This window comes from Rattus norvegicus, chromosome 16 (assembly GCF_036323735.1).
Source record: "Rattus norvegicus strain BN/NHsdMcwi chromosome 16, GRCr8, whole genome shotgun sequence".
In the NCBI taxonomy this organism is placed as follows: Eukaryota; Metazoa; Chordata; class Mammalia; order Rodentia; family Muridae; genus Rattus; species Rattus norvegicus.
In genome coordinates, this window is record NC_086034.1 from 65387435 (window position 1) to 65403310 (window position 15876).

At 43.4% G+C, this 15876-nt stretch overlaps 1 long non-coding RNA gene and 1 pseudogene across 1 annotated transcript; one reads left to right on the forward strand and one right to left on the reverse strand.

Annotated features, from left to right (window-relative positions):
- The first annotated feature begins 412 nt into the window (after window positions 1-412).
- On the forward strand, window positions 413-6092 carry LOC134482400 (uncharacterized). The gene is made up of 3 exons (XR_010058440.1): window positions 413-1018; window positions 2860-5457; window positions 5855-6092. It is a non-coding gene; the product is annotated as an uncharacterized LOC134482400 (long non-coding RNA).
- A 3449-nt stretch (window positions 6093-9541) lies between these two features.
- On the reverse strand, window positions 9542-9958 carry LOC134482514 (small ribosomal subunit protein uS8-like; annotated as a pseudogene).
- Between the last annotated feature and the right edge of the window lie 5918 nt (window positions 9959-15876).

A 15876-nucleotide genomic window follows, 5' to 3' on the forward strand; every position in this document is an offset into this window, starting at 1 on the left:
CCTGCGAAAGGCTCAGTGCTGCACTGGGATCCTGACCCCCCACTGGGGTCCAGCCTGATGATAAAGACTTTCTATTGACTTGAACCCATGTCTGAGTAAGCTTCTCTGCTGATTACCCCACAACAGTACCTGTGAGGGCATTCCAGTGTCCCTTCAGACTAACTGCCTGAATGATACAGCCTGTGCATGATAGAGCCTATGGACATGGGTAAATAGTGACTCTTTTGCTGTTTGGGGAGTCCTTTTTACAGTGCAGGATCCCAAGGTATGTGAACAAGCAATATATTCCTGTAGAACATGTGTATCTTCATAAAAAAAAATCTATTCTTACTCTTTCTAATTGGGGAGAGATCTATCTGATATGATCAACTTGCCATCATTATGGTGATGGGTCTCCTTGAAGGGAAGTACTAAACTAAGAGCTCAGTCTGCTCTCCCTGATAAGACGTCTAGCAACAATAGTTAAGTCACTGTTCATAAGTAGGAGATTATGTAGTGAGTTCTATGTAACTTACTATCAATCCATTTTCCATTGCTATAACAAAATATTGGAGGCTGAATCATCATGAGGAAAGCGAGTTTATTGGGCTTACAATGTGAAAGTCGGAATACCATGTGGTAGATCTGGAGAACGTCCCTTTGATTACGTCACATAGGAAATGGAATCCTGGTGGCAGCATGCAAAGACAGAATGCTAAAGGGAGACCAAGATAGAGCCTGTCTTGCTGTTTTGTGACAGTCCTCTCATAAGAACTAACCAGAAGCCCCATGAGAAGTGCTTTAATTCCTTCCAAAGGCAATGTTTTTCCACCATTGTAATGAATTCTCATTAGGACACACTTTTTTTTAATGGTTTGCTACCTTTTAACAGTGCCATACCTTGGAGCCAGTTTCCCATAAAGAAATCCTAAGAGTTTATCCAATCTGCAGCAGCCTCTGCCTTGGCCATCCTTAGCCAGGCAGAAGCTGGCTGGGCATAGCCTTCATTGTTTGCCTCTTCAGCAATGGATCCACTCTGGTGAGCATTTGCTGTGGCCACAGGCCACAGGACTCGTACCATCTCTATACAATTTATGGACAGTTGTAAAAACTACCCACAAGTCAGTTTGGTTTTTGTTATCACTGTGTAGTGGCAATTTTAACAGTATCAAGTGTTAGCCTATGTTTTTCAGGCCAGTATAGACAGACACGCCAACTTGCTGTGTCTCAACCAATAGGTCATGATGGCCTTACCCAAGACGACCCCTCTCAACATCAAATAGATGGTCTGATCTGTTACTGAACTTCGGCCCCTTGGGAGAATTTCTCCCACCACCACTATTTTACAGGATGGCTACTCATGGGACTGTAGTCTAGCTGACCCTATCTGTGTCTCCTTTCATTGAGCTGGTCCTCCATGGGCCATTATAGTAATTAAGTCCACCATGTCTCTGGCCGTTAGGAGGCACCATCTGGCCTTGGCCATTTCATAATACCATTATCTCCATTGTCATGAACAGTTCCATCATGGCGTCTGGGCAGTAATGACCCCACTGTCATTTCAAAGGATTCTTGGGGGGTTGGGGATTTAGCTCAGTGGTAGAGCGCTTGCCTAGGAAGCGCAAGGCCCTGGGTTCGGTCCCCAGCTCCGAAAAAAAAAAAAAAAAGAATCAAAGGATTCTTGAACTTCTTCCTAGGATAGAACTGTATAGTATAGTATAGTATAGTATAGTATAGTATAGTATAGTATAGTATATGAATATAGAACAATATAGTATAGTACTCTATATGTATATAGAACAATATAATGTAACACTGTATATGAATATAGAACATTATAGTATATGAATATAGAATAATATAGTACTGTATATGTATCTAGAATAATATAATGTAACACTGTATATGAATATAGAATATTATAGTATAGAATATGAATATAGAACAATATAGTATAGTACTGTATATGTATATAGAACATTATAGCATAGTATATGAATATAGAATATTATAGTATAGTACTGTATATGCATATAGAACAGTATAGTATAGTACTGTATATGTATATAGAACAATATAATGTAACACTGTATATGTATATAGAACAGTATAGCATAGTATATGAATATAGAACATTATAGTACTGTATATGTATATAGAACAGTATAGCACACTACATGAATATAGAATGATATAGTATAGCACTGTATATGTATATAGAACAGTATAGTATATACTTATCACACTTATTTGTAAGTGAAAGGAGTGCATTCTGGATCTGTGCAGGAAACACAGAAAACTGGCAGGTAAATTCCTCCTGACCCAGCTTTGCCTCTGAGGCGTTACTGTCACTCTCCACGTGTGCCAAAGCGCCTCTGGCATCCCCATCCATTTTAATGTGGGCCGCCCCTCCCCCACCGAGGTTCCAAAGGCCATTTCAATAGCACATTAGAGTGGATCCATTGCCAGGGCATGGATCTTAAGTCACAGGTAGTTCTTTCATCTTACTATCAGCCACATCATCCAGTGTAGCATACTGACCCCCACTGCACTCCCTGGGCTGACCTCCCAGTCCTTGAAACCCCCCCAGTGGGTACTCTCCTTCCTTGCAGGGTCAACACCTCTTAGTCAGGTCACAGTGAGATTTGCCTCTTATGACTGGTCCAGTGACAAGAAGGGAACAGGTGACTGGAGCAGAAATGACCAAGTACTGTCTTGGCAAACACATGACATCTGCTCTACTTAAAGCGCCTATGTCATCTATAAGCAAGGGATAGACTTTTTCTGTAGCAAAAGACTGGTTCCTTTGCAGACATGGAGGGCTTGTGCTCCTCAAGGGCACCTATGAGATCTTTTTGTCCTATCTTCTTCTCCAACAAGATCCTGCCTCCGGCCTAGAAGATGCAATGAAGCTGAGTCCTGAACTTCCCTGAAGCTCTTACCAGTAGGAATTGCCTGGTTTTATGCACTCTACTGTCTGCTTTCTGGAAACAAAGATGGTTTGAAGTGGTACCCAGAAGGCTCTCTAGCTTTTACACCTGACTTGTTATTTTTCTCTTCAGTGCATCAGTGATGCGTAGAAACAGCCATCCAGCTTCACCATCCACACGATTATCATCTCCCTCATTTTCAAAAGACAATGAATGCACACAAGTCAGTCCCTCTCCTCCTTCTGTGTCCCATCTCAATTTACCAAAGCAAACATCTCAAGTCTACGGTAGGACAGGGGTGATCTGTCCTCCACTTATCCTATCAGTGATGGAGTCCTAGTGGCACATAGCAGTGTCCCATGCTAGAACCCTATATGTCTTAGTTACTTTGCTGTTGCTGTGATTAAAACACCAGGACCAAGGCAGTTTATAAGAGAAGAATTTTTTGGGGATTATGGTTTGTGAGGGCTTGAGTCCAGAGATGCAGGTGGCTGGCACAGAAGCTGAGAGAGCGCACATCTCTAACTACAAACATGAATCAGAGAGGGCTAACTTAAAATGGTGTCAGTCTTTTGAAAGCTGAAAGCCCACCCCGGTGACATGCTTCTTCCAACAAGGCCATACCTCCCGATCCTCCCTAAACAGCCTCCAACTGGGGCCATATATCCAATGCCTGAGACTTACGAGATTACCACGCTGTGTTTAGAGTCAGTCTCCTAGGGTCCCTTTCAGAGCCCACTGCTCCCTTCAGTTCAGTTTCCTCAAAAGCAGACCGAAGTAAGGAAAAAGGAAGTCATTGCATGACTTCGGGGCAAAGTGTCAGCTTCAACATGTACTTGTCAGGAACTTGGGAGTGCAAGTCACCTTGAAGTTAGACCCACACATCACAAGGAACATGGATTTGTCACACACACACACACACACACACACACACACACACACACACACACCACAGGCATATCAGTCACTGACTAAGACAACCTTCCAGGCAGAGGTAGACTTTCAGGTCTTGATTCTCTGCAAGTGAAAGACCCCCCCGGAGCGGGGAGACCCTCACTCAAGTCTCGGGATGATGCGACCCCCCAAAAACTCACATAAGACCATCCTTGTTGTAATTTACACGAGGTTTATTGATAGGAACCAGTGCACTGGGGTCGAGACTCGTAGCCCACGCAGGGGCACAGGAGTTTGACAATCAGTAGCTAAGAGAAGGGGAATTTAAAGGAAGAAACCACAACCCAAGGGGGTAGGGAGGGCGTCATTGGAAAATGTCGAGAATACCAGTGAAAAATCACAAGGAGGAGCTTCCTGTTTCTCAAGATTGTTTAACTTTATGGTTCTCCAGTTCCTGGGAGAAGCTTCCTGCTTCTCAAGATTGTTCTCTAAGATTTTAATCTAACTTTATGGTCAGCTAGTTCCTGGGAGAGAGTTGCCGAACCAGCCGATGTAATTACCCATTCTATGGTCCTAGGAGAAGCTTCCTGGAACATACAATCCCAGGGTCTAACCAGTTTTTTTTTCTTCCTTCTGCTCTAAACTTTGTGTCTAGGGGAGCAACTTTAAAACTTTTACCTTTCACAAGTATGGTTAGTTGACACTAGTAGTCCTTGGCAGTGTTCTGAAGGGGATAGCTGGCACAAGCCAAAACTAAGGAGATGAGTTTTAAATGGTAAGTGGAACCTGAAGGGACATGCCCTCTTCCTCAGTGCCAACTATCCTCATCAAGCAGAAAAATTACTACAGGGGTGCAAGTTGGTATTTATTCCAAGACATGTTCTCGAATAACTGAATAGTTGGACCTGTGGGTACAGGATGGTCTGGAGGGTAGGGGTGGGCTGCAGCGATATGATGAGAGCAGAGTTCAAACAGGAGTCCTTTGTACTGCGTCTGTTGAATCAGGGTGATAAGGAGTCTGTGTGTGTGTGTGTGTGTGTGTGTGTGTGTGTGTGTGTGTGAGAGAGAGAGAGAGAGAGAGAGAGAGAGAGAGAGAGAGAGAGAGAGAGCATATAGGTATATAGTGTGATGTTTGGTGTTCCTCAATGTCAGAGAGCTGCTTCCGGCCCATGCGTGTAATCCCCCTTTATTTATTTGCCATCAGAATAAAGGTGCCCATATTCCAATACTAATCATACAAAGGAACGTGGTGACTAGTTCTGCTCTTTGCTTCACTGCAGACGAATAGCAAATGAATGCTTATTTACAGAAACACAAAGCACATAGAACAGTGGACATTGATCTTTGATGCATAGCCATCCAGCCTAAGGCCTTATTTACAACTACTTCAGATGGGATCACATACAATCATAGTTAAAAACCAAACCAAAGGCCCGCTTTTAGAAATTGTCCAAATTAGAACTAACTTCTGAGCTGGACGTGGTGGTATACACCTTTAATCCTAGCACTCAAGATGCAGAAGCAGATGGATTTCTTTGAGTCTGAGGCTAGCCTGGTCTACAGAGTGAGTTCCAAGACAACCAGGGCTGTTAGACAGAAATACCCTATCTCAAGATCGCACGAAGTCAACCACAAGACATCATTCATTGAGCAGGTATGTCCTGTAAAGTTGTTATATGTGGAGGATGTTTTTAGGGGAGAGGCTTACACTGATGAACAGTAAACAGCTCTTAAGCTTAAAAATTAGTGGAGGAGGCCCATAAGCATAGAGTGCTATATGATAGTTTTACTGTGCATATAAAGAGAGACAGAAAAGGGCTCAAAAGCTATATCCACTACAGCTTCTTAAGAGAATACAGAGGAGAACTAAGGTGACAGAGACGGCAGATCCCGGAGCCTCTGATCCTCTTCCACAGAGATGAATGAGGAATCCATTGTCTCTCCTCGGCCAAAGCACTACAGCGAGGGAGAAGGCTACAGCTTAAACTATCATCAGTTCTCAAAGGCCTTTTATGACGAGTGCCAACACATAGTATTTGCTGTCATTACAGATGCTGGGGAAGGGGACTGGAGCTCAAAGGCTACCTGCTTTAGAAATATCTTCTTAGGGGCTGGAGAGCTGGCTCAGCAGTTAAGAGCACTGACTGCTCTTCCAGAGGTCCAATTTCAATTCCCAGAAACCACATGGTGGCTCACAACCATCCGTAATGGGATTCAATGCTCTCTTCTGGTGTGCTTGAAGACAGCTACAGCGTACTTACATATAATAAACAAATCTTAAAAAGAAAACAGCTTCTTAGACTCTTCAGTTAAAATTTTCCCTGTGTATTCTACCTCCTACGACACTTAATGCATTACATAATACATTGCAATTTGTACCACCTTCCCAACTTGAGTGTCACAGTCCTGGATTTCGAGGCTCTGTCTCATTGTCCTGGGGCTCTCTAATGTAGCCGGTGGTATAATTTACATGCAGGTGACAGTTGACACGAGGAAGTAAATAAAATGACAAGGGCTTGTTATGGAGTTGGGTGCCACAGACCACCCAGGGGAGTGCATTAGCAGAGGGACCAAGGCTTGGATTTCAGGTAGAGAACGGACTTGACATGACAGACCGACACAAACTCGAGGTGTGTGCTCCTGCAAAAAGTTTTACTTCTTGGCACAGATTTAAGCAGTTAGAACGGGTACATCATGATTGGCAATCATCCAGCTCTTATTCATCACCTCACCAAATGTCCCTTGCAAGGTGGAAAGCGGAACGTGGATGGGTTTCTTATTTTTATGTTTGGGTTGAGGCCTGTGATGGAGAAAAGCTGTTCACCTCATGGTGGCCAGCGTGCAAAGACAGAAGAAGAGGCCACCGTCCAAATATCTCCGTTTACTGCTCTAGTGGTGGTGTGAACCTAGGAGAATGTGGTCCAATAAAGAGACAGACTAAAGTTGCATGCAGTCGCCAACTTCATTCAGAACACGGGACAGTTTATCCTCTGAGGGGGAAGAAGAGTTGCCTGAGAAAGTGTTCAATCACATGGGCAAGCCACACATGGGCAAGCCGCACATGTGCAAGCAACACATGGCAAAAAGATGCTTTTCTGAGGAGGTGGATGACTAATGGCTGAAGTAAACTCCTATCCGATATACCTGGGAGGAGCACAGAAACACATCCCAAGGACAATTCTGTGTTTTGAAGAAACCGAGGTCACAAGACTCTCGTCTTGGAGTTTTCTCACAAGCTCTCAGAATTCTCACAGCACCCCATTCTTGGGCTGTGTTCTGACAATCCTCGATCAAGAACTTGCTCCTAGTAACCTATTTAGTCTCATAAGACTCTATGTGTTTGTTTTCCCCACCTCCCAGTAGTTTAACCTGGCAGCCAAGCCTTTAATATGTGGTCTTTGGTGACAGAGCATTTAAGATCCAAGCTACAAACAGCAGCAAGACTAACATATTCTATGGCTCTCATTTCTCTGGAGATTTGAAAATTGTCATCTCACAGATACTGCAGTAGGTGCCCATACAAGCACCATGCAACAAAACAAAACAAATCAAAACAAAAACAATCCCTTGTTGTGGTTTCAGTGAGTATGACCCCCATTGGCTCCTATATTTGAATGCCTGGTTTCCAGTTAGTGAAACTGTTTAGGAAGGATTAGGGGGTGTGGCCTTGTTGGAGGAGGCGTATCACTGGGGATGGGCTTTGAGGTTTCAAAAGCCCATACAATTCCCAGCATTCTCCCTGCTTTCTTGCTTGCAGAACAAGATGTGAGCTCTCAGCTCACATGCCGTTGCTGCTTGGACTCTAATGCTCTGAAACTGTAAGCCCAATAAAATGCTTTATTTTATAAGTTGGTTTAGTCATGTTTTGTCCCAGCAACTGAAAAGTAGCTAATATAACCTCAGACAAATTTCTGTGTTCTAATAATAGTTTGCCAGGCTGGAGAGATGGCTCAGCGGTTAAGAGCACTGGCTGCTCTTCCCGAGGTCCTGAGTTCAATTCCCAGCAACCACAAGGTGGCTCACGACCATCTGTAATGGGGTCTGGTGCCCTCTTCTGGTGTGTCTGAAGACAGCTACAGTGTGCTTACATAAATAAAAATTAATAAAAAAGAATTTAAAATAATAGTTTGCCATTGCTCCTTTATACTAAAAGATTATTTTTGAGGAAGGATCTCATGATTTCAGACTTAATTCAAACTTTCTATGTGGCCCAAATGACCTTGAACTTCTAATCTTCCTGCCTCCATTTACCTTTCCAGTGCCCATGTGAACCTATGTCATCACTGACACACTTTACTGAGTGCTGGGAATCCAGCTCAAGGGTTTTTTTTTTTTTTCTTTTTTTCAGAGCTGGGGACTGAACCCAGGGCCTTGCGCTTGCTAGGCAAGCGCTCTACCACTGAGCTAAATCCCTAACCCCCCAGCTCAAGGTTTTGTGCATGCCAGGCAAGTTCCCTCTGAGCTTCATGCACAGCCTTTTCTCCTTTTTACTTGAAAGTCAGTAGAAAATAGATGTATAATGCTTCACTCACATTTTCTTTTTTTTTTTTTTAAAGATTTATTTATTTATTATATATAAGTACACTGTAGCTGTCTTCAGATACACCAGAAGAGGGCATCGGATCTCTTTACAGATGGTTGTGAGCCACCATGTGGTTGCTGGGAATTGAACTCATGACCTCTGGAAGAGCAGTCGGGTGCTCTTAACTGCTGAGCCATCTCTCCAGCCCCCATTTTCTTGAGTATATTAATCACTTAGTTCTCCTCTATGAAACACCCTTCCTGATAAAGGTGATGTTCATCTAATTTTCTTTATTTAACTTAATGTTTTGTCTATTTTTTACTACAGTTTGCCCTTTTCCTTGAAGTATGGTTGATATATATAGCTAGGCTTGTTGACTTCTCTTTCAATGGGTAATTCTCAGTTGGTTTTCTTTCTTCTTTGGCTTATTCAAGGCTGGTGGGAGTGCACACTAGTACAAGCATTGTAGAAATCGGTGTGGAGTTTCCTCAGAAAGCTAGACATGGATCTACCGTGATTCAGATATAACTACTATCAGTCCTAAAGGGCTGTCTACACTACTACAGAGACACTTGCTCATCCACAATCACTGTTGCTCTACTCATGATAGCCAGGAAACGGAAGCACCCATATGTCCATCAAGTGATGAATGCAGAAAGAAGGAAGGGGAAATGGGTATAGGGAAGATGCTATCTTTTATTTCCCTTAAAGATGTGGGAAATACTGAACATTTGTAAAATAGAGAATTAAAGGTCTTGTTTCACCCTGTGAGGGTAGATAAGAGTGTCTTTTTGCATCAGACACTAGAGAGATGGAGAGACTGATGTTCTGGCTAGGGGCAGGTTAGATGAGCATTGTTAAACAGACCAGAAAAGGCTTACCCACATCTCTGGAAGAGAGGTGATCAGATAGGGGAGCCATTCCTCTTCTCTTGGACCACTGCTCCCCAGTCACGCTTCCAAGGGATTAGTCAGGAGTTTCAGGCAAGTAGGGCTACATAGTGAGACACCTTCTCAAAAGACAAACAACAAACAAAGCAAGGAATCCTTTGTGGTAGGCTCCTTATGGGATCAACAGCTCACTTAATTCTTTAAACTAGGGGACCTTCTATCGCAAACATGTTAGGCTGGGGACAAGATGGCAACATTAAGAAGCTACAAATGCCTAAGATAGACCAGCAGTGGGCTTGTCACATTTAACCACATCACTGAAGTTCTTTTTAGGCTTTTTATTTGTGCTTTACATTTAAAAAAAATAATCCCAAACTTTTCCCTCCTGTATGTTTTCATCTTGCCTCTTCATGGTCCATGATGTCAGCCTAGGTTGTCAGCACAATGAAACCAAACTGCCGTGATGGGAGCAGATTGTTCTGCCATTTCTCTGTGAGTTGAACATCAAATCTAGGGCTTATAACTCCACACTTGTTCAGCCTTCCTGTGAGGTTCACAATAATCTTCCCTGCTCTGTGATCATCAATGATCTCGAACTCATCAATGAATTCCTGCTTCATCACCACAATTAAGAACCGAATGGTGACTTTGGAACACAGCCTGATGAGGACCTGGCATTTGCCTCTCTTGTCAGCGTTGTTGATGCCCTTGAGAGCATCTGCCAGAACATTCATTCACATCATGGTGACGGCGAGAGAAGATGGCAGAAAGAGAGTGGGATCACTGAAGTTCTAATCAGCTCACTGTTCTGGAAGAATGTGTGGTAGAAAGAGTTGTTCTCGTCAGGAGCCTTGGCTCATAGTGGCTTGATTGAAACGCTGGCAAGAACAAATGGAGGGGGACAATTGTTTCAGTTCAGGGCTTCGGAGGTCTTAGCTCACTGTCCTTTGGCCCCAAGCAGTTGTGCAGAGCATCATGATAATGGGGGCAGTGTTATCAGCGAGCTGCTTACCTCTTGGCAGACCGGACGTAGAGAGCTGCCACAGGAAGTGCCGGGGAAGGTAGCCCTCCCGCTGCAAGAACGTTCCCCCAGTGACTTGCTTCCCCTAACCAGACCGGAAGTCTTACTTCCCAAGAATTGATTCCCATTTTAATTCATCATTTGATCAAACCACCATCCATTAGGTTGGAGCCCTCATGATTCTATTGTCTCTAGAAACATCCTCACAAATATACTCACAAGTGTGCCTTACTACTCTCCCACGTGTGCATCAGTTGAATCAAGCCGATAAATTAACCAGCTCAAAGGGCCAGCTGATTAACTGACAGGTTTGGAATTTAAGGAGGGCTCTTCGCTTCAAAGATGGCTTCTTGCTTCTGTGTGCTCACATGGCGCTTGCTTGAGCCGGCAGTGCAGAGGAAATGCAGGGATGACATGAGGAGAGGGCACATACATAGCCAGGGAACAATTGGGAGCCAGGGAGAAGTGCCAGCCCTCAGGGCAGGGCTGCCTTGCTTGCTCGCTCTTTACGGTGAGTGCCTTTTCTCTCAGACAGAAGATTGAGGAAGCTATCTATCTTCAAATTAGAATTACCTCTTGGTATTATGAAAGAATCGAGGGTCTAAACGTCTTTGCATTGCGTGTAACCCAGCTGTAATGTAATGCATTTATATAGCGACATCCATCTAAGGCACAAATGTACTTCTCCAGCAGTAACTCATTAATTCTCCCAACAGCCTTGTGAGGGGCCAGGGAGCTAAGTGATTTGGGTGAGAATTGGTTGAACCTATGGAGGGATTAACAGTGGCAAACTTCTACCTTTCAGCATCAATGCAACTCTCTTGGAAATGACTTATGATTGGTTCAATACAGATTGGCACTCAGATACCTGAGAATTTTTAGTAAATTAACACCTCTCTTTGGCTTTATAACCAACAGAGTCTGATTAGTATTCAGGTTTTGGTCAACCTGAATGATGGATAACCAAATTTATGTCATGGGATTTCAAGTTATATTTCCATTAACTTTAGAGTCCTGGAGTCACAGCCCCTAAAGAATTAGAAGATCAGGGCAACACTGAAAGAAAGGCTCTCAGCTTCAATCCATGATGAACAGCAACTTTTAGCCTCTGCACTTGATCTTAGCCAAAAGGCCGAGAAGCGATAACTTTTAGCTTCTGAACTCCCAGTAGCCAACTTTAAAATAAGGATTTAGAGTAAGGGCGGTAGTGTGAGCCTACGCCCCCAGCTATCTGGCAGTTAAAAGTGTTGCGGGGTTATCCATTGGAAAAGACTATGTAGACTCTGGCTTAAGCCACTAGAAAGTCTTTATTAGCTGGCTGATGACTACACTGGGTGTTTGGGATCCCAGTGTAGCCTCAAGCCTTTCTCAGGGTGGTTTTTTAAACACAAAGCCACATCCTGGGTTGACATACTTCAATTAGCAAGAATATTCAGTGGGAAGCTGGACTACAGAAGCTAAAAAGCAAGGTTTGTATATTTAGGGACTTTGCCAGAACTATGGTCTTTGATGGGTTAGGTCTTTGTGTTCCTTTTGTGAGGTCGTGCGGTCTATACGATGTTTTACAGCCTGAATGGTGCTTTCATTATGGAGTCAGTTGTGCTAAGATCTGGAGGCCTTTAAGGCCTGGGTGTCTGTTATATTCCCCACTGGTTCTATGGCTATTCGTCAAATTGTGGACTCATCAAAGATTAATGGCCTAGACACGACTGTAAGTTAACCTGGGGCACCAGGAGAACGAAGTTTGCTATTAGTTCTTAGATCCTTGACATTTTTGTTAAAGGTTATTGTTGACCGTGGTCAACTGATTATCCCTGACTGACTGGCCTGGAAGCAACAGGTTTCTCCCAGTGCCACACAGAGACATCTTTGTCTCATAAAGAGGTGGTCCAATCGCTTTTCAGTTCTGAAGACTGACCTAGGTTAAAGAATCTAACTGGGATTCTAGATGGCCCGGGTCTATGTCTGCTTGAACATGGCGTGCCTTAAAGTTTTAATCTCCCATAACTAGGTCTGAAGTTCCAACTGCAGTGAAACCCATGACACCTGCCCCATCAGTAGGGCAGTGAGATTGGGGATGGCTCATTGTGCAAGGGGAAGCCCAGAGCCTAGATTTAGGTGGGCCCTGCCCTCTTCTCCATTATAAAAGATGAGCATCTGTGACAAACACACACAGAGATGCAAAAGAGTGGGTTTTCCTCCCATGTAAGCAATTCAGAAATGCACACTTGGTCAAGCTGTTAGTGCAAGCAAGCCAGGTAGACTCTGGAGCCTGGAAATACTTTTTATTGTCATTTCTAAAATTAGTCTGCTATGTATGGCAACAAGAACCTGCATATCAAGGGGGCATCTTGGGGGACATTAAACAGGCACCCTCACTTTGGAGGTCTCCCAACTGTGAGCTTAGATTGGTCCCATTTACAGCTATTAGGGATGGAGGTAGAGTTTATTTCTTTCAATCCTGACACCCTTGGCTGGGGGAGGGGTGTAGGCACAGCCAGTGGTCCTGACCTATGTCCAGTTGAGAATTGTTATGGAAATGATACATTCTTTTAAGTGTCCTGAACATGATGGGCTGGCTTCTGTTGCATCCTGGACCCTTTTTCTTGAGGTGCCTGAAGGAATTCCTAGGAAAATTGGAGTTTCGCAGTTTAACATCTTAAGAGGCTTGTGTTCCAGGGGTACCCAGATGAGTTGGATTGGGTCAGTGGGGCAGGTTTCTTTCAGATAGTGAATTTGCTACCTGGATCTGGATCATCTAGGTGTAAGCCCACTCCTCAGGTTCTAATGGCTTCCCAATAGTGACCTTCAGCTTCCTGGCAGACCCTAGCCTTTATGGATATTGGGTTGCATTGTCTATAGCCACAGATAGGTACTATAAAGAGATCGGTATGCTCTTCACATGCCTTGGTTTTGTAACCTCACTGGGCACAATGATATTTGCTTGGCTTCTTGCTGTTTGGAGTGTCCGGATGGGCATCAGCCAGGTGAGTATTGTACTGGATAAACCAGAGCCCTTCCTTTTTTTTTTTTTTTTTTTTTACTTTTTTTTTTTTTTTTTGGTTCTTTTTTTTCGGAGCTGGGGACTGAACCCAGGGCCTTGCGCTTCCTAGGTAAGCGCTCTACCACTGAGCTAAATCCCCAGCCCCTTTTTTTTACTTTTTAAAAAAATTTTTTTATTTTTTTTATTAACTTGAGTATTTCTTATATACATTTCGAGTGTTATTCCCTTTCCCAGTTTCCGGGCAAACATCCCCCTCCCCCCTCCCCTTCCTTATGGGTGTTCCCCTACCACCCCTCCTCCCATTGCCGCCCTCCCCCCCACAGTCTAGTTCACTGGGGGTTCAGTCTTAGCAGGACCCAGGGCTTCCCCTTCCACTGGTGCTCTTACTAGGATATTCATTGCTACCTATGAGGTCAGAGTCCAGGGTCAGTCCATGTATAGTCATTAGGTAGTGGCTTAGTCCCTGGAAGCTCTGGTTGCTTGGCATTGTTGTACATATGGGGTCTCGAGCCCCTTCAAGCTCTTCCAGTTCTTTCTCTGATTCCTTCAACGGGGGTCCTATTCTCAGTTCAGTGGTTTTCTGCTGGCATTCGCCTCTGTATTTGCTGTATTCTGGCTGTGTCTCTCAGGAGCGATCTACATCCGGCTCCTGTCGGTCTGCACTTCTTTGCTTCATCCATCTTGTCTAATTGGGTGCCTGTATATGTATGGGCCACATGTGGGGCAGGCTCTGAATGGGTGTTCCTTCTGTGTCTGTTTTAATCTTTGCCTCTCTCTTCCCTGCCAAGGGTATTCTTGTTCCCCTTTTAAAGAAGGAGTGAAGCATTCACATTTTGATCATCTGTCTTGAGTTTCATTTGCTCTAGGCATCTAGGGTAATTCAAGCATTTGGGCTAATAGCCACTTATCAATGAGTGCATACCATGTATGTCTTTCTGTGATTGGGTTAGCTCACTCAGGATGATATTTTCCAGTTCCAACCATTTGCCTACGAATTTCATAAAGTCATTGTTTTTGATAGCTGAGTAATATTCCATTGTGTAGATGTACCACATTTTCTGTATCCATTCCTCTGTTGAAGGGCATCTGGGTTCTTTCCAGCTTCTGGCTATTATAAATAAGGCTGCGATGAACATAGTGGAGCATGTGTCTTTTTTATATGTTGGGGCATCTTTTGGGTATATGCCCAAGAGAGGTATAGCTGTATCCTCAGGCAGTTCAATGTCCAATTTTCTGAGGAACCTCCAGACTGATTTCCAGAACGGTTGTACCAGTCTGCAACCCCACCAACAATGGAGGAGTGTTCCTCTTTCTCCGCATCCTCGCCAGCATCTGCTGTCCCCTGAGTTTTTGATCTTAGCCATTCTCACTGGTGTGAGGTGAAATCTCAGGGTTGTTTTGATTTGCATTTCCCTTATGACTAAAGATGTTGAACATTTCTTTAGGTGTTGCTCAGCCATTCGGCATTCCTCAGCTGTGAATTCTTTGTTTAGCTCTGAACCCCACTTTTTAATAGGGTTATTTGTCTCCCTGCGGTCTAACTTCTTGAGTTCTTTGTATATTTTGGATATAAGGCCTCTATCTGTTGTAGGATTGGTAAAGATCTTTTCCCAATCTGTTGGTTGCCGTTTTGTCCTAACCACAGTGTCCTTTGCCTTACAGAAGCTTTGCAGTTTTATGAGATCCCATTTGTCGATTCTTGATCTTAGAGCATAAGCCATTGGTGTTTTGTTCAGGAAAATTTTTCCAGTGCCCATGTGTTCCAGATGCTTCCCTAGTTTTTCTTCTATTAGTTTGAGTGTGTCTGGTTTGATGTGGAGGTCCTTGATCCACTTGGACTTAAGCTTTGTACAGGGTGATAAGCATGGATCGATCTGCATTCTTCTACATGTTGACCTCCAGTTGAACCAGCACCATTTGCTGAAAATGCTCTTTTTTCCATTGGATGGTTTTGGCTCCTTTGTCAAAAATCAAGTGACCATAGGTGTGTGGGTTCATTTCTGGGTCTTCAATTCTATTACATTGGTCTATCTGTCTGTCTCTGTACCAATACCATGCAGTTTTTATCACTATTGCTCTGTAATACTGCTTGAGTTCAGGGATAGTGATTCCCCCTGAGGTCCTTTTATTGTTGAGGATAGCTTTAGCTATCCTGGGTTTTTTGTTATTCCAGATGAATTTGCAAATTGTTTTGTCTAACTCTTTGAAGAATTGGATTAGTATTTTGATGGGGATTGCATTGAATCTGTAGATCGCTTTTGGTAAAATGGCCATTTTTACTATATTAATCCTGCCAATCCATGAGCATGGGAGATCTTTCCATCTTCTAAGGTCTTCTTCAATTTCTTTCTTCAGTGTCTTGTAGTTCTTATTGTACAGATCTTTTACTTGCTTGGTTAAAGTCACACCGAGGTACTTTATATTATTTGGGTCTATTATGAAGGGTGTCGTTTCCCTAATTTCTTTCTCGGCTTGTTTCTCTTTTGTGTAGAGGAAGGCTACTGATTTATTTGAGTTAATTTTATACCCAGCCACTTTGCCGAAGTTGTTTATCAGCTTTAGTAGTTCTCTGGTGGAACTTTTAGGATCACTTAAATATACTATCATATCATCTGCAAATAATGATATTTTGACTT